We start from the raw sequence: 18,953 nt of genomic DNA on the forward strand, positions 1-18,953 counted from the left end.
ATTTCACATGCTGAAATGAGAGAACTTTCGTGCTGAAATGAGAAGTTAAAAGAATTGTTAATGATTTCAGTCAGGCCAACAGAGAAGCACATTAATCAACAGACAAACACTAATGTCATTTCAAGCTGATAGAACATTTTAATAGATTTTAGAACACAATTACATCCTTTAGAAAAAGCAGGCTGGCAGCTTTACAGTGAATGTGGAGTATGGACTTTGTGGATTTCATATGCTTGAACTGATAAGACACACTTTGCATTGCTGTGTAAGGAGTGAGATGATGTACAGTCGGCCTCTGCTTTGTGTTGAGGTCCTGATCACATCTCAGGCTTTATTTTGCGATAATAACTAGCTGTTGTATGACATGGTTCATGTGAGCTCATAACAGTATGCTGATCAGTCATTATGATCCATCTTGCTGTTCTTGTTGTCGTCCATTAACACCTGAAAGAAAAGCCGAACTCAGATGAGCCAGCACTAACATCACTGAGATCTTACAAACAGCTCTGAGATCCGAGTGTTTGATTGTGATCGCATCACCTTAATTGCAGCAGTACATGATCACGTCATTGAGAGCGGTGTCGTCGTCATTTCCCTGTGGCTCTTGTACCCGTGTCTTGATACCACAAATCCCTTTTCCTTCACACGTTTTACTCCAGTTGCCCCAATCACCCCACAATATGCCTTCACCCACCAGGACAGTCCCGTCACTGCATTTAAACCTGGAAGAAATTTGGTTGTAACAACATTATGATAAAATGTTGTTTCAATCAAAAACAAAATAAGGCAAAGCAAACTCTTGGCCATAGGCCAAATTGTAGAGTTTATTTTGAGCAAACTTGAGTGAACTTATTCACAAATAATTTTTTTCACCCCAAAACTCAGGTGCATAAGCACAGATCAATGAGGAATACAGTCAGTCAGTTCCAAAAAGGTTTGGTGATGATAATAAAGCATAATAAAGAGTGCATTACAAGCATATTGTAAAATACTGGTCATTTTTGATCAAGAGCACCAAATTAGGTTAAACGATTTTCTGCACAGCACAAAAGCACATACTCACATGATGTTGCCTGCAGCTGTGTTATCACTACTTCCTTGATATTTTTGACTTTCAGCAGAAAAGCAGTCAAGAATCCAGAAGGACACCATTTGATATCTGTCCACTGACCCCAGCTGAAGAAAATATGTTTTATTGATCAAATTATTTTTCAGAAAAGTCATTTGTCTAGCTTATGAAGAAACTGACTCTTAACATAACAATTTTTAATAACCGCAAACCTGCTACATTATTGCTTTGTAGACTAAACCCATTACCTGCCTACTTCTGACCGAACTGAGGCGTAGTCGTGACCCATACTAAGCTCATCAATGCAGTGAAGGCGAATCCCGTTGAGTGCAGTGTTATCCGTACCAAAGACATAAGCTTCCACCTTAAAAACAAAAAAAAGGACAAATTTAGAAAGAAAAAAGGAGTTTGAACTCCAACCTCCAGTGTTTCTGGAGGTACACCAACCATTTTGGATGTCTCCCTTATCTGACCTGTCCATTTCAGGTCTTGAAGTCTCTACTAAAGAGCTGATGAGTTGAATCAAGTGTGTTCAGGAACGTTTACCTTTGGTGCGCCTTCAGGAACAGGGCTGGGAATCCCTGGACTAACCCAATCCATAGTAACATTCAACTTCATGTTTCTTTAATATTAAGCAAAGCAGTCAAAAACTTGAGCAGGTGTAGTTTCAGAAACACCTGGAATTTAATCACTAACAGCAGCTCCAGAGTTCATTTTTTCTAAAGATTTGAACCTTCAACCCTCAGTCACCAGCTTACACTTTCAAGCATTAAACCACCCCCATACTACTGTAATTAAGCCAGTTTTTAGCTTACCTTTAGACTGAACCCTGCGGCATACGTTCCACCTGGACACATTTCCCTGTGACCCCACAAGCCCCATATCCATCCATTCGACACAGTCAGCTCCGATATGTAACGTCTGTTGGGGCTCCGTTCAGGACGTGTTCCTGCGGACTCAGCGCTCACCTGCAGTCCAATAATGACTAGCAGTGAAAACATCATGGAAATGAACTTATGCATTGCTGCCGCACTGACCTGATAGATTAAAATGCTGATGAAATTAATTTATTAATCAAGCAGACACAGAGAGCTAGTGCAATACCATAACACTCTCAACTTTAGTAAAGAAGATGGGTCATATTTATACAACACAGATTCATACAACAACATACAGGATGCCCTGGGCATCCAATCAAAGTAGGCAGAGGTCAAACAATACCCTATATGGGTATTAAGAAATATATCAACATTTAAGATGTGTGTACGAGTATATATGTGTGTGTGCTTGGTTGCCGTTATCATATGGGTGGCACCGGTGTGTTCGAGATCTAGTTCTTGTTTTGTGTGTCCATGATGTGCACATAATAACAGGAAATTACACAAGTGAAAGGAAGTCAAAAGTGAAGCTTAAGAAATAAGAAAAATAATATTATATATGTTTTTTTATATATATAATTAAAATAAAAAATAAAAAATTATTAGTCTTCTTAAGGTATATGATGCTTCCCATTTGAGATGAATACATTTTAGGTGAGAGGAAAGTGGTTCACTTTCAGATCTTAATTTAACATTTTATCCCTCCAGATCTTACCAAGTATAAACCTGAGGCATCTAGTGTGAAAGGCACTTAGCCGACTCTCTTGATACCTGTAGGTAGTCCAGCATTCAGCGCCATACAACATGATGCTCAAAACACATGCTTCATACGCTCTTACTTTGGTGCAGACCCATAGATGCTTATTACGCCACACTCGATTTGTCAAACGCCCCAAAGTCCACTTTCCTCAACTTGATTGATATCTCATCATCTAGGGCCATATTGCATGTCATGGTAGATAAGTGAACTGTTCCGCATTATCAAGAACTACATTTTTTAACTGAAAACACTGTGTGTTGGCAGCAAGTGACAGATACAGTTTTTTCAAGGTCACTGTGAGCCTAAAAACATCACACGAGCAAGAGAAGTAGGGGTCGACCGATATGTGTTTTTCAGGGCCGATACCGATTATTACAGATTAGTGTTGTCAAAAATATCGATATTTCGATAAATATAAATAGATGAAATATTTGAACTGTAAAAATGACAATTAATGTCAAAATTGAGAATAACAAGGGCTCTGACAACAACTCATTTCTCTGTAATTGGTTGACAAACACCACACGTGACCGCAGTGTCTGTCTTACTCTCATTAAATCTGGTTAAATGTCTTCATAGGCCGTCACATTGTGCCTAAAAGTGGTTAACGCTAGACCACACGGATTTTCTAAAACATGACCCTAACTCTCAATGAAGGCACACTTAGTTTCAAAGGACAAACGAAATTATAACACTTTTGTCATCATTGCTGTAGCTCTGTTACTACATTTAATGTAAATCAACTTGTGCTTATTTAACTTTATTCAAAAAATTATTGCTTAAATTCTGCAATTTGTCTTGATGTCGATCCAGTGAGCAACTGAGCATTTTTTCGCATGTGATGCAACATTTTGCATAAAATGGAAACTAATGATTATAATGTATGAGTCCGGCATTAAAATGTGTTCATCAAATAATTTTAATGTATTTTCCAGCATTTGAGCTATGAAATATGAGCAATGCATTAGTTACAGTATATTTTAATCTTTGATAACGGTAGGTAATAAAAAGACAACGGATCATGTTAGCTCTGGTCCAATGAAAAAATATTAATTAGTTCATGTATTAGTAAATGTTAGTTTAAATTAACTTTTAACTAAGGTTAATAAATTTTTGGAAGTATTTTTTATTGTTTATTCATGTTAACTAATGTTAACAAATATCTATTACCGTTAGCTTAAGTTCTAAGATTAGTTAGATAGTTCAGTTCATTTTAAAAGTGTGGTCTAAAAACAAAACAAAACAAAAAAAGTTTATTAAAGTTTGGCACCAGAAAGATGATAAGACTCTTTCTGCAACAAAAACAGTCCACTCACAACCAACACTACCAGCTGTATTTGAACAGCAAAGAGAAGTTATGAAGCAAACTCAAATGAAGCTAAGTGAAGCTGAAAACAGGGCTGTAGCAGTGTAAGTACAACCTCTGCTGGGCTTTTTTCATGTGAAATATACCTCATTGTCATGTTCTAGAGATGTTATATTTATCTTTTGAATGAAAAAACTGTAGTCACAGTGCTGTTCATGATGCTGAGAGGGGTGAGTGCAGGGGGTTTCGCCTTAAGTCCACCGTCATCTCTACAGTTTTGAGCGTGTTGAGCTCCAGGTTGTTGTGACTGCACCAGAGAGACAGCTGCTCAACCTTCTGTCTGTAAGCAGATCAAGCCATCCCGGATAAGACCGATGATTCTGAACCGATCTGCAAACTTCAGAAGTTTGACAGAGGGGTCTTTAAAAATGTCATTTAATGTTAAAATTGAGAAGTGGGGAGGGCTCTGACCCTGGAGAGCTCCAGTGCTGATGGTGCGGGTGCCGGACGTGAGTTTTCCTGTCTGTCATGAAGCTGGTGTCTGTCAGAGAGCTGTGACAGTTTATTCTGAAGGATATCTGGAATGATGGTGTTGAAAGCAGAGCTGAAGTCCACAAACAAGATCCTTGAATAGGTCCCTGGTTTGTCCAAATGTTGAAGGATGTAGTGCAATCCCACATTGACTGCATCATCCACAGACCTGTTTGCTCGGTAAGCAAACTGCAGGGGCTCCAGCAAGGGTCCAGTAATGTCCTTCAAGTAGGCCAACACCAGTCTCTCAAATGACTTCATGTTGATTGGCCTCAGTGCTGGGGGACGGGCTCTTGTAGCTGGTGATGGCTTTCAGGCCGTTCCACACTGATGTCGAGTCATTTCTTGAAAGCTGTTTTTTTAGCTTTCCAGAGTAGTTTAACTTTGCCACTCTTATCTCCCTATTGAGTGTGTATTTGGCCTGTTTGTAAAAAATTTGTCCCCAAGTGTAAATAGTCCTCTTTGCCTGACACTATGCCGGCCACATTTAGTGTTAATTTAGAGTACAGTGCAAATGAAGGCATAAAGCAATTTCATTTATTTTTTAATCAAATGAGAGTAAAAAAGTTTATTTTTGATCAAAAGGGGTTTACTATTAAAATTAAAACATGGAAGAAATAGCATATTGTATGATTATTTTTTTAAACAAAATTGTAATAATTGTTGTAATAGAAGTGCTATGTATATTCTACTGCACCGTTAATATATTTCTGATCATTTCTTTAAGCTAAACACAACTTATATTTTGACAGGTTGCCATGAGGACCTTTCTGTAGCCTATTATATGATATGACAATACTTTTACTCAAATGAAGTGACCATGAAGTGACTCTCAGAGCAGTTCTGGAGTTGTTGTTCATGTATTTATGTCCTCATTTAGTGAGACGACAGAGGCTGAAATCACTGCGAGCGTCACGCGCTTCTGTATGTGTATAGTAAACAAAATCATGCGTCTGTGCCATTAACATACACAGAGACACACAGAACATGCAGGATTCATATTTAAATGGTATTTTTGCGGCTTAATATTTACAGACACTACTCCATATCACGACTCGATTTAGGCTAAGAGTACTACTACTGACCTACTTTTGATTAACTCATCTAAACTTTGACAAATTCCATGACATTTTGCATTATACAGTAAATTCCATTTATGTCTGGATTCCACAATTCCGTCCGCGTTTTCCGCATTGCGGAAATCAGAGATAATATTGAGGTGTTTTGCAACTTCAATGTATCATTATTGGATTGAGATTTGTTGCAACTTCAGTAACGTCTGCTGCTGCCTTAACTTTGAGAGACAACTGAGTGTTCACTGAAGCCTCCAGTTAGCAAGCGCTTTCAGTGTGAGAGAGTGCAAAACATTCAGTGGCTTCAGCCTTCTGTGCTGATTGGTCGGACTCGTGACTCTCAACAAATCAGATGGGTGGTGGGCAGAGAATGCTCTCAGTGAGTTCTGAAAGGCTGCATCAGAGCCAAATAGTGCGCTTCAAAATTAAATGATTTTATTGGCGAATCGGTTTTGAAAATGACCGATACTCATAAGAATGTCTAATATCGGCGCCGATAATTGGCCAATCCGAAAATCGGTCGACCCCTAATGAGAAACAGTCTCATTATGATCCGCACCGGGTTTCTTAAGTATGGGGGTTGTGGCTGTACTTTAAAGGGGTCATCGGATGCAAAATTCACCAAAATGTGTCTTGGCAGTCTGTGTACTACACAACCACTCTCCCAGCTAACGAAAATATGTGACTGTTACGTAATCTGGTGACCGAAGTTTAGTCATGGCAACTGAAAAAAAAGTGAAAGTCCCAGTTTTGTCTCCACAACGTAACTTTGTGACGTTGCAACGTTGTGGATCAGTAGTTGTGTGCTGGTAATCAGCTGGTAGTTTCTGTAATTATTTATGGGCGGAGATGCAGTAGTTTAACCTAATTTATGTCTTCGTATGCACAAACTAATTTAAAGACTGTTTCATCGATTGCAGAAATGTTATTTATTTTATGGGTTTGAAGTGTCGTCTTGTTTAACAACATGTAGGCCTATTCTTGAAAACGAGTTAGCAGAAATCACACAGAACAGAATTTAATGTTATAATTTCATATTTAATAAATGATTAACAACTTAATAGTGCAGTTGAAAACAAAAGGTCATTGGTATGACAAATAAATACAACAATAATGAAATTAATACCGTGATTTCAGTATTCATAAGGATTCGTTTTAGGTGATGTCAGTATTGTACATTTAAATCCTGAAAATACGTATTTGTATGTTTAGATGCTGTAAAAACGTCAGTATTGTATGTTTTAGTGTCTGGAAAAACGTAAGTACATGTACATTTTGTAGAACCACATTTTAAGTAAAATGCATATGAATTATCATGAGATCACATTGCTAATGTCTATATCATTCAGTGGTGTAGAAGTTCCAATTAAACTATAGTATCTAGTAACGCTTGTGTCAGTAACATGGTTGACAAAAATACCAAAACATGAGGTAGAAATATAGTCATAAAATATTAAATTACATAGCCTGAGATGGCACAATAAAATTTCATGTCATTTTAAGGAGTCTTCATTTCATGGGTATTTAAAAAATATTGAAGAAACTTATTTTATTTTTCACTTTTTCCAAGTGGAAAAGGCACCGATTTGGTGGAATGACCCATATAGTAGTTATGACAGTAGGTACTGGTCCATTAACTTGTAACACCATGGATTTAAAAGCATATCCATTTCTTATCCATTCATTTCTTATTATAGAGCATTGCTAAACCACCACCTCGACCCGAGACTCAGGGTTGGCGAGCACAGGCTTAACCTGGAGGAATTGACTGATTCAGCTGAGAGAAGTCATTTTGTTGCTGCCATGTTTCAGTTAAACAGAGAAAATCAAATTGATAATCTTTCAGTAGATCCCAAACCAGTGGTGCTTTGTTGTTGAGTGACCAAATATAAAAGAGTGTTTCTAGTGGATTCAGTGATAGTTGACCTGCCTAGGTGAGCTAGCACAGAGCAGTCAGTATTTCCTTGTCGGACATGAAGAAGATGACCAGAAAGTCTGTACTCTGTATTAAACTCCATGGAATCATCACAGAAATCCTCATTTTGTAACCGGAGGGCGCTGTGGGAACCAGCAAATTAATGTAGAACCAGTGAACCTGAAATATCTGCTCTGTTTAACAGCAGAGTTGATCAAATATAGTTGGATTTTCTCAAAGACAAGTGCTTATAGTTTTAAGAACATGAGCCAGATTTGTTTAATCTTTAAAACATCTAAAATAAGATTGAAATAAAATAAAACAATTATTGCCCAGTAACAGCGGCAGCCAAAATGCACCAGCGATCATTTCTGGAAGTGGTTAGTGATATCTGCAGAACAAACTTTCGCTAAAGAATCAGTGTTTATTCATATTATTATTCCGATCAGTGATCAAGACAACAATGCAGAACTAAATGATATTAAAGTCAATCACTTGCCTTGCACGTAAACACACTTTAGACAAACGCTGACTGATCAGATCAAATGCTGCTCACTGAAACTTTCATGAGGTTTTAAAGATAAATAGATACTATAAAGCAGAAATTGGACCTTTAAACAAAAATGTTGTGTGAATATGATTTTAATATTCAAAAGAATCTTTCTGCACTATAAAGAAATTTTTATGCAATGGAAAGATTCCAAGGATGTTTATGGAAACATAAATGCCAGTAAAGAACTTTTATTTAAAAGATTGTAGTGTATAAATATGCCTTCAAGTCAAAGTCAAAGTCAACTTTATTGTCAAATCTGCCATATGTACCGGACATACAGAGAATTGAAATTTCGTTACTCTCAGACCCTAGGTGCACACACGTAGCATTAAATACAAAGAAATGCAAATAAATACAATTATACATATATATATATATATATATATATATATATATATACAAATAAAAATATGGTGCAAAAAGAGCTTATGAGTGTAATAAAGTGACATAGTAATAACAGACAAAAGTCTTTAGAGGTAGTCTGAGGGTAGTAAGTGGGTAGTAAGAGGTAGTTAGCAGGGCACCAATACTACACAAAGTGACTGGTGCCGGTCGGTGGATGTGTGTGTGTTTGTGTGTGTGTGTAAGTGTTAGTGCGTGAGTGTTTTATTGTGTGTGTGTGTGCGTCACAGTTCAGGAAGTTTGTGGGGCAGAAGAAGGGAGTGGGGGCAGAGCCGGGAGAGAGTTTAGCTTCCTGACAGCCTGATGGGTGAAGCTGTCCTTCAGTCTGCTGGTCCTGGCCTGGAGACTCTGCAGTCTCCTCCCTGATGGCAGCAGGCTGAAGAAGCTTTGCATAGGGTGGGAGGGATCAGCTGCTATGCAGAGGGCTTTTTTTGGTGAGACGGGTGCTGTAGATGTCCTGGAGGGAGGGGAGAGGGACACCGATGATCCTCTCAGCTGCTCTCACTATGCGTTGGAGAGTTTTTTGGCAGGACGCATTGCAGGCTCCAAACCACACAGTGATGCAGCTCGTCAGGATGCTCTCGATGGTGCCTCTGTAGAAGGTGTACATGATGGGGGCTGGTGCTCTTGCTCTTCTCAGTTTGCGGAGGAAGTAGAGACGCTGCTGTGATTTCTTAGCCAGTGCAGTGGTGTTGTTCGTTCAGGAGAGATCCTCAGTAATGTGCACACCCAGGAACTTGGTGCTGCTCACTCTCTCCACAGACGCACCGTTGATGGTCAGAGGAGCATGCTGAGTGTGCTCTCCTGAAGTCAACAATAATCTCCTTTGTTTTCTCCACGTTCAGAGAGAGATTGTTGTCTCTGCACCACTCGGCCAGGCGGCTCACCTCGCTTCTGTAGTCGGTCTCATCCCTTTTGCTAATGAGACCCACCACAGTCGTGTCGTCCGCAAACTTGATGAAGAGGTTGGAGCTGTGTGACGGTGTGCAGTCGTGGGTCAGCAGAGTGAAGAGGAGGGGGCTCAGCACACATCCCTGAGTTAAGAATGATGGTGCTGGATGTGTTACTGCCGACCCGTACCGCTTGTGGTCTTCCGGTGAGGAAATCCGACAGCCAGTTACACAGTGAGGTGTTGAGCCCCAGCTGGACCAGTTTTTGAGTGAGCTGTTGGGGGATTATAGTGTTAAATGCTGAACTGAAGTCTATGAACAGCATTCGGACGTATGAGTCTTTTTTGTCCAGATGTGTGAGAGCTGAGTGGAGTGCAGTGGAGATGGCGTCATCGGTCGAGCGGTTGGGCCGATACGCAAACTGGAAGGGGTCCAGGGAGGGGGGGCAGGACAGTCTTAATGCTCTGCATGACTAGCCGTTCAAAGCACTTCATGAGGATGGGAGTGAGTGCAACAGGACGGTAGTCATTAAAGCAGGAGGGAGGTGACTTTTTTTGGGACCGGAATGATGGTGGTGGCTTTGAAACAAGTCGAGACGACAGCCTGGTTGAGAGTTATGTTGAAGATGTCTGTTGACATCAGTGAGTTCCACTGCACAGTCTCTCAGTACGCGACCAGGAATGTTGTCAGGACCCGGAGCTTTGCGTGCATTGATCCTGCTGAGGGATCTCCTCACACTGTCTGGGGACAGAGACATCACCTGGTCACCAGGAGGGGGTGGGGTCTTTTGTGCAGTGGTGGTGTTTTGCACTTCAATGCGACCGAAGAAGGTGTTCAGCTCGTTCAGCAGGGAGATGTTGCTGTCACAGGTCTGTGGTGGGGGCTTGTAATCTGTGATGGTCTGTATGCCCCGCCACAGGCTCCGTGTGTCTCTGCTGTCTTTGAAGCGATGGGATATTCCCCTGGAGTATTGTCTCTTAGCCTCTCTGATGCCACGGGACAGGTTGGCCCTAGCTGTCTTCAGGCTCGCCTCATCTCCAGCTCTGAAGACAACGTTCCGAGCTTTCAGCAGCCTGTAGACCTCCCCTGTCATCCATGGTTTTTGGTTGGCACGGACAGTGATGATTTTAGTGACTGTTACATCCTCAGTGCATTTGTTGATGTAGGCTGTAACAGTCTCTGCGTACTCCTGGAGGTCGGTGGTGTTGTTGTAGGTGGCAGCCTGCTTAAACATACTCCAGTCTGTGGTGTCAAAGCAGTCCTGTAAAGCCTCTGAAGACCCTTCCGGCCACACTTGTATCCGCTTACGAACCGGTTTGGTGACTTTAACGAGCGGTCTGTAAGCAGGCATTAGCATGACAGTGATGTGGTCTGAGGCGCCGAGGTGGGGGAGGGGGAAAGCTTTGTAAGCTCCTCTCTGGGTGGTGTAAACAAAGTCCAGTGTGTTATTTCCCCGTGTTGGAAAGTCTATGTGTTTTTAAGTCTGCATGATTAAAACCCCCAGCCAAGATGAGAAAAGCATCAGGGTGGGCTGTCTGCTGCTCACTGATGTGCTGGTACAGTTCATTCAGTGCCTCACTCCTGTTGTTGCCATTAGAGGAGGGAGGGATGTACACAGCACACAGCAGTATGGCTGTATATTCTCTCGGTAGATAGAACGGCCGGCACTTAATAACCATAAACTGAACACTGATGAGCAGTATTTGCAGACCGCAACAGCATCGCGGCACCAGGCGTCATTGATGTAAACACAAAGTCCGCCACCGTGGGTCTTACCTCCTGCGACAACAACTCTGTCGGCACGGTAGCATGTTAGCTGGTCGAGCTGAATTTTGCGCGGTCCGGGACACTGTCGCTGAGCCATGTTTCCGTGAACACAAAAACACAACTAGGGTTGTAACGGTATGAGATTTTCACGGTATGATAATCGTCTTAGAAAATATCACGGTTTCGCGGTTTTGTGGTATACGGTATTAAACTATCATTATTATTATTATCATCATAAAAAGAGATATGGTTTTTGGTTGAACATGCATTGTAAAGAATTAACAGAATTATAAACATGATTAGCATGTAAAAAATTAGCATGTTACTACATATAACCACATAATGAACCAACAACACGGATGTAAAAGGAACTGAAATGTGGCTATAACTTGGATGGGTTGTCTGATATAATTGGTCTGGATTCTATAATTCAATACAAAATATATTTTTGAAAATGCAATCAGATGAAATGTAACAACATTTGTTTCTCTACACGAGAGGTTTACTAAATTAAAACATGGGCAAAAAAGCTATACACAACAGTAATATATTTCAGTCATTACTTCTTCAGGCTAAACCAAACTTGTACTAAACACCTATGAGTTTTCAGTTAGTGTATTTGATGATTATTCTTTTAAATAAAATAATAAAATGATAATTAAGTGTTCTCTGAGAGTAGCTCTGGATATGTTCATGTGTTCACGTCTTCACATTAGGGTTGTCAAAAGGTACTTTCGGTACTGAAATTTTAAAAACGCCAATTTCCCGCTCACATTTGAGCGCTGTTGAGCAGATTTGTAAACATCGCTGATTGGCCATAGTGTTCACGCGCTCAACAGACATGACTGTGATTGGCTACAATGGTAAGCGCTTCATGCTCCTCACCGAGCGCTCACACATAAGCATAACGAGAGTGTTTTAAAGCCGCCTGTGTCAGCGGATCCCTAATACATCTGCATATAGACTGATCCGCTGACACACGCGGCTTTCAAACGCTTCCGTTGTGTTTATATGTGAGCGCTCGGTGAGGAGCGTGAAGCGCTAACCATTGTAGCCAATCACAGTCATGTCTGTTGAGCGCGTGAACACTATGATCATTTTTCGGATACCCAAAATATTCCCATACTGCAGATTTAAATTTTTTTTTTCGGCGGGAGATAGAGATTAGAATTTGCAGCCTCTGTATCGGACATTTTCGCCGCTGTGCAGGTATGGGTGGAGTCTGCAGTCAAGCGGAAAAAAGTTGCATATACACGGCAGCGCGGGTGAGATCTGGTTTCATTTTTTTTTTTTTTTTTTTTTTTTCAAAACCGCGGATAAGCAAATGTGCATGATATGATAATCGTACATGTCAATATCACAATAAACCGCCAAACCGCCATACCGGTATACCGTTACAACCCTAAACACAACAGTCCTTTACATTCCTCTGAGATGAACGTAGTAGTCTGATGTAGTCCAGTTTGTTTTCCAAAGAGCGTACGTTGGCCAGAACGATGGAGGGGATAGCGGGTTTGTGTGGGCTAGCCGCTAGCCTAGCTCGGATGCCTCCGCGCTTACCCCTCTTCTGCTTCCTCTCACACCGCTTGAGGCGCTTCCATTGTGGGCGAGGTGCAGGAGTGGGGGTCGGTGATTGAGTAGGCCTCCGGAGCAGACTCAGATCATTCAGCTCTTCGGCGTCCGCGGAGTTTAGCTTAAAAAGTTTGTTTCTGCCGATGTCGAGCAAAAATGTAGATAAACTCAGATAAACTCGACGAAGACATACAAAAACACTGCGACTTACAGGACGAAAAACACGAAAACACCGTTTTGTCGGGAGAGAGAGAAGCCGCAGCATGTGCACGCGCCACATCACTTACAACACTGTGGCATGATATGGTTCATGTTAGCTAATCATAGCATGATGATTCATTTGATCTTGCTGTTCTTATCGGCATCCTCTTACACCACACGGAGTTGCTCTGCGGTATGTGTCAATCTGAATGTTTGATTGTGATATCATCACCTTAATCGCAGCAAAACGTGTGCTCGTCATTGAGAGCAGCATCGTCTCCAATTGCCTGTGGCTCTTCTATCCATGTCCTGATGCCACAAATCCCTTTTCCTTGACACAATGGGCTCCAGTCGCCCCAAGAGCCATTCATCTTCATGTCCTTTAGTATTAAAGGAGAAGTCCACTTCCAGAACAAAAATTTACAGGTAATGTACTCACCCCCTTGTCATCCAAGATGTTCGTGTCTTTCTTTCTTCAGTCGTAAAGAAATAGTTTTTTGAGGAAAACATTTCAGGATTTTTCTCCATATAATGGACTGATATGGTGCCCCGAATTTGAACTTCCAAAATGCAGTTTAAATGCGGCTTCAAACGATCCCAAATGTGGTTGTAAACAATCCCAGCGGAGGAAGAATTGTCTTATCTAGCGAAACAATCGGTTATTTTCATAAAAATAATACAATTTAAACACTTTTTAAAGGGGTCACTGGATGCAAAGTTCACTTTTACATGTTGTTTGAACATTAATGTGTGTTGGCACATCTACAAATCTACCCTATAATGATAAAAATCCATGCAGTGGTTTTTAATTAATCTGTAAAAATAATATCCCCTTTTTCAAATCGAGCCGTTCTCAGATGCCTGTCGGTGCCACGATAGTTGATTGACATGAGCGTCTTACCTCAGACCCACCTTAAATCAGCTGTAACAGTCCGACCTCCATTGTTTCGATGCCGGAGCAGGGATGTAAGTTAGACAAGAATATCTCCGATCGAGCGATTGAGGTGTTGTGTTGCTGGATGTAATAATGAACGTAGTGGTCGTCATTTACTCCCGACATCTGAGCCGCTGAAGATGCAGTGAATTACATTTGTTTGTGAAGGGAATGCGGCTCCTGATCTACATATCTCCGTCTGTGTTCGCACAAATCATTCGTGATCCAGCTTCACTTACAGCAGAAGTGAGTATAAGGGTTTTTTATGAATCTTTGCAATCGCCTTTCCTAATAACATGCTAGTTAGCAAGTTTAGCGGCTAAACGCAGCTAAATGCGGCTAAAGTAAACAGGCTCGTCACTCCACAGACAGAAGAGAGGGGCGGGGCGAGCAGAGCTCATTAACATTTAAAGCAACCTCCACCAGAACAGGATGATTTTTGCAGAGCTGATTTTGGTAAGGTAAAAAAGGTGTTATTTACACTACAGTTGAGAAATTTTAACCAAAGCATGTTATAGACTTTTCATTAAGACCCTAAAGAATCATATCAACTTGTGGAAAATGGGCATCCGATGACCCTTTTAATGCCAAACGCTCGTCTTGCATTAAAAAATTAAAAAACGCTCGTCTTGCATTAAAAAAGGAAACTTGTATGCAATGGAAATATTTTATAGATGTTAAAGCTTCTTTATGGAATCATAAATGCCAACAAAGAACATCGATTTTCTGATGTAAGTGCTTCAACATCTGATGTAAAATGTTATGATAAAGGACGTGAGACTACAAGCTGCTTCTCAGAAAGAGACTTTAATGCTAATATTTGGCACAAAAATAAAATAAGCGAGATGATCCAGTCAACCTTGGCTTTTTTTCAGAGTCTTGATCCATCTTGTTATTTTATTTTGTGACAATGACCGAGTGAATATGCATTATCACTTACATGACATGTTAGCTCATCATAGCATTTGATCAATTATTTGTCAGGATTTTGTCACAGCAGTCTACTAGAAAAAACCCAAATGCAGAATGATCAGGGGTTTGACATTTATTGACATGACAAAGCATAGACAAGGTGGTGATAATCAAGGATAATCTAGACAATAGGACAGGGCAGTCCCCAGGGGAACAAGACGACAACAGAAATGGACCCAGGCAAGGTTGGGCTGTAGAGCAGCACCAGTCAGTCCATGACAACACAGGAGATCAGGCAGCAGCTTGAAGTACCAGAGGCTTTATAATAATGCTGCAATTGAAGAGCCAGTCTGACAGTGTCCACTCCTTAGAACAGTGACCAGGGAGGAACAGGATGCAGGACAAAAGACAAACAAGACACAAGACAAGGGAGAACAACAAGAAAAAAACCAAAAGAGCAGACTTAATGCCAAGACAGGTCTAAATAAGTTAAATTAAAGAATAAAACAAAACAAAGATTCAATTATCTCAAACTGCAAAAACGGAAAATAAAAAAAAGGGGGCAAAATTCAGAAACCAAAAATAAGGTTGGGGGAAACTAAACTTGACTAGAGTAGAAGAATAGACTAGAAAGGTCAAAAGTCTAGATACAAAATAAACTCAAAAACAAAACTGATCGATTAGGCTTGGCCAGCATAGTAACGCTATTAAGAAACCTTAACAGGCAAGGCTCTGAAGACAAGCAATGCTCACACACAAAGGATACACAAGCAACAAACCAGATGAGACATGAGGGTAGAAGCACAATATAAAGGGACTAGAACACATGAGGGTCAGGTGAGCACAATCAGGTAAACGAGGACTAGACTAAGACTAAACAAGGGGGCGTGGTAAAGGGAAACAAGGGGCCTGGATAAGAGGAGCACATGGCCAACAAAAACAAAGACAAAGCCATGTGCTCAGACATCAGACAAACAAAGACATGTTAAACAGAGACAGAACAGACATAACTGTCAGGGCAGAACCCTGACATTATTATAATGCATCTGATCTTCTGGCTGTTCTTGCTGTTGTCCTCTAACACCTGAAAAGAAAAAACAAACTCAGTCACTCTGCACTGTGACGATCTGAGTGTTTAATTGTGATTGCATCACCTTAATCGCAGCATGACATGATCGCGTCATTGAGAGCGGTGTCATCTCTCATTCCATCTGATGTCCTGATGCCACAAATTCCTTTTATTTTTAAAAGTGTAGGATATAAATATATTCTCGGAAAGGTAACAAAGTTTATTTTTACCAGGGTTGACAGTATTACACTTAAATTTAATGTAGTGTTCCCAGCTCACTGTTCATTTCTAGGAAGTGCATGAACAGATAAGACAATTACTTCGAATGCAGTGTAAGTCGCTGTAGATCAAAACGTCTGCCACATTTGTTAATGTAATCAAACATCTGATGTAAAATGTTATAATAAAGGATGTGAGACTACAAAAGACTTTAATGCTAATATTTGGCACAGAAATAAAAACTAAGTAGGATGGTCAAGTCTTGATTATCCTGTTCTTTTTTTATTTGTTTTTTCGAAAATGACCTGCTGACTGTGCATTATCACTTACTAAACTGTGGAATGACATTGTTCAGTTTAGTTCATCATAGCATTTGATCAGTTATCATAATCCATCTGATTTTGCTGTTCTTGTTGTCGTCTTCTCACACCTAAAAGAAAAATTAAACTTGCTGTGCAGTATGTGACAATCCGAGTGTTTGAGTGTTCACGTCCTGATACCACACATCCCTCTTCCCTGACACAATGGGCTCCAAACACCCGACTCGTCTCTGTTTGTGCCGTCAAAGACCCTCCACTGCAAAATGTGAAAGTATTATGATAAACATGACGCTTTGGAATGGTTTGCTACAAAGTCTGCCCTTCCGAAAAGCAAAGAGCGCTCTGATTGGCCAGTTGATCAAGCGCATTGTGATTGGCCAAACAACTCAAGTGTGTTTTGGAAATGTGATGCACTTTGCTGTAATTTTGCCAAAAAAAAAAACAAAAAAACACCAAGGGCTATTGTGATCTGTATGTTCCTGGATGAAAACAATGAAAGCGTTCAACGAAAGAGTTCAGAAACTGTGCTCTCTAAAATAGAGAATAACTGTAGTGGACTTTGTGCTTTACAACTGTACAGACCTTTTTCACGCTCAACAACCCTTAACGACTCACAAAACCGCAACTTTAAAACAGCATCATATACATGTTCACTGATCATCTTCAAATGATCCCAAAAACCACAGGAAAGTTCTTCCACTTAAAAAGCAACAGCAGTCACATTGAGACAATCCACTGCGAACAGAGCAATAATAATATTCATGGCAGGTGCGTTGGAGATTAAGTTAATTGACTAAACATTTACAAACGTTAATTCTTACTGCATTGCAAAAAATAGTATTTTTTTGTCTTGTTTTCCAGTACAGACATTCTTAAATCAAGATACATTTACTTGAGAAGCAAAACAAAACAAGTCTTGCATTATGAAAACTATATCCAAATGAAGTAAGTTTTTGCTTGAAGAAACTAATTGCCAGCTTGTTTAAGGATGCTAAATAATAATACATAAAAAGTACATATTGTAATAAATTTACTTTGTATAAGGACTTTTAACTGGAAATCAAGACAAAAGTACAAATTATTTAAACTTATATATGTATTTTTTAAAACGAATCACAGTGAACCCTGTAGTTTTTCATGCATTTAAAATCAACATGAAACTTCTAATGTGTGAAAAAAAGCATAAATACAGCAGAATCTGCCTGTTTCTTTATTAAGCCAATCAGAACGAAACATTTATGCAGTTTATCAATGTTTCAGCCAATCACCAGCCAGGTGTCACAAAATGCTCTCAGACAAGAAGAAGATTCAATTGCAGCTTTTATTGAGGAGTCCAAAAACAGTAATCCACAATGCAAAAAGTAATTCACAAAAAAGAACCTGCAAAAACAGAGAACAGAACACAATCCAGCAACAAAAGACAGAGAACAAAGTATATATATCAGGATGAGCTAAGAAGGTAAATGACACACAGCTGAAGGTAATAGAACAATTCTAAAGAAATGGGTGATGGGAAAAAAAAGTCAAGAAGAGTGCCCTCTGGTGTCTGACACATCAATGTCCTGTACTGTAAATGAACACACAAACGATTAGTGTGCTTGGAAAGTGTTTTACTTGGTTAAATTCCCATAAAATGTCAAGTTGCTGCTTTGATTATGTAATTTTGGAGAGTACAGAGAGAAATACTAAGCATGTTTTGCAACACAGAGAATATTAATTTGACAAAAAACACCCTCAAAACAACTTTACCTACATTTGCATTTCATGTATCAATACTTGCAAGGAAAAGATCAGCTAAAATGTTGGTTTATGTTGGTTCAAACCTGTATGATTTTCTTCACTACTCTAAATATTTTCCTACAACTTGACTTCTGAAGTTATAGTAATTTGTATGAAGAAACAAAAGATCAATGTTTGTCCATGTTAGCATTCCTATCAAGACGATAATGCAAAACTAAATGATTGTGCAAATTAATAAACACACTTTAGACAAACACTGACTAATCAGGTCAAATTCTGCTCATTGGAGGTAAAAGCTTTACTTAATAGCTTACATTTTTATTTTCCTTCATGAGGTTTTAAAAATAAATGGATACTGTAGAGCAGATTCCTTTAAATGAATAATTCATCCAAAAATGAAAATTAGCTGAAAATGTGCTCATCCTCAGGCCATCCAAGATTAGGATAAGTTTGTTTCTTCATCAGATTTGTAAAAATGTGTAATTCCATCACTCTCACTAATGGATCCTCTGTAGTGAATGGGTGCCGTCAGAATGAGAGTCCAAACAGCTGATAGAAAAAAACACCACAATAATACCAAACCACTCCAGTCCATCAGTTCACATCTTGAGAACGTAAAAAATCCAGTGATACATTTGTTTAGCACTGTTTTGGACTGTTTTGTTTTGCTTGTAAATGGTGCTTGATCTGTGCAGATTTCTCTCCTGATTCAGATCAGATCACTTTTTCACTGGAGGAAGTGTTATTATGGATTATGGACTCATATTTTAGTTAAAAACTTCTTAATAATGGATTTGTTTCATCTTTGTCTTCTCAAGATGTGAACTGATGGACTGGAGTGG

The 18,953-nt window shown here is 39.7% G+C and overlaps 1 pseudogene; it reads right to left on the minus strand.

Annotated features, from left to right (window-relative positions):
• Positions 1-178: 178 nt before the first annotated feature.
• On the minus strand, positions 179-2,170 carry LOC127152333 (vitelline membrane outer layer protein 1-like; annotated as a pseudogene).
• Positions 2,171-18,953: the final 16,783 nt, after the last annotated feature.

The sequence above is a fragment of the Labeo rohita genome, chromosome 21, assembly GCF_022985175.1.
Source record: "Labeo rohita strain BAU-BD-2019 chromosome 21, IGBB_LRoh.1.0, whole genome shotgun sequence".
NCBI lineage: Eukaryota > Metazoa > Chordata > Actinopteri > Cypriniformes > Cyprinidae > Labeo > Labeo rohita.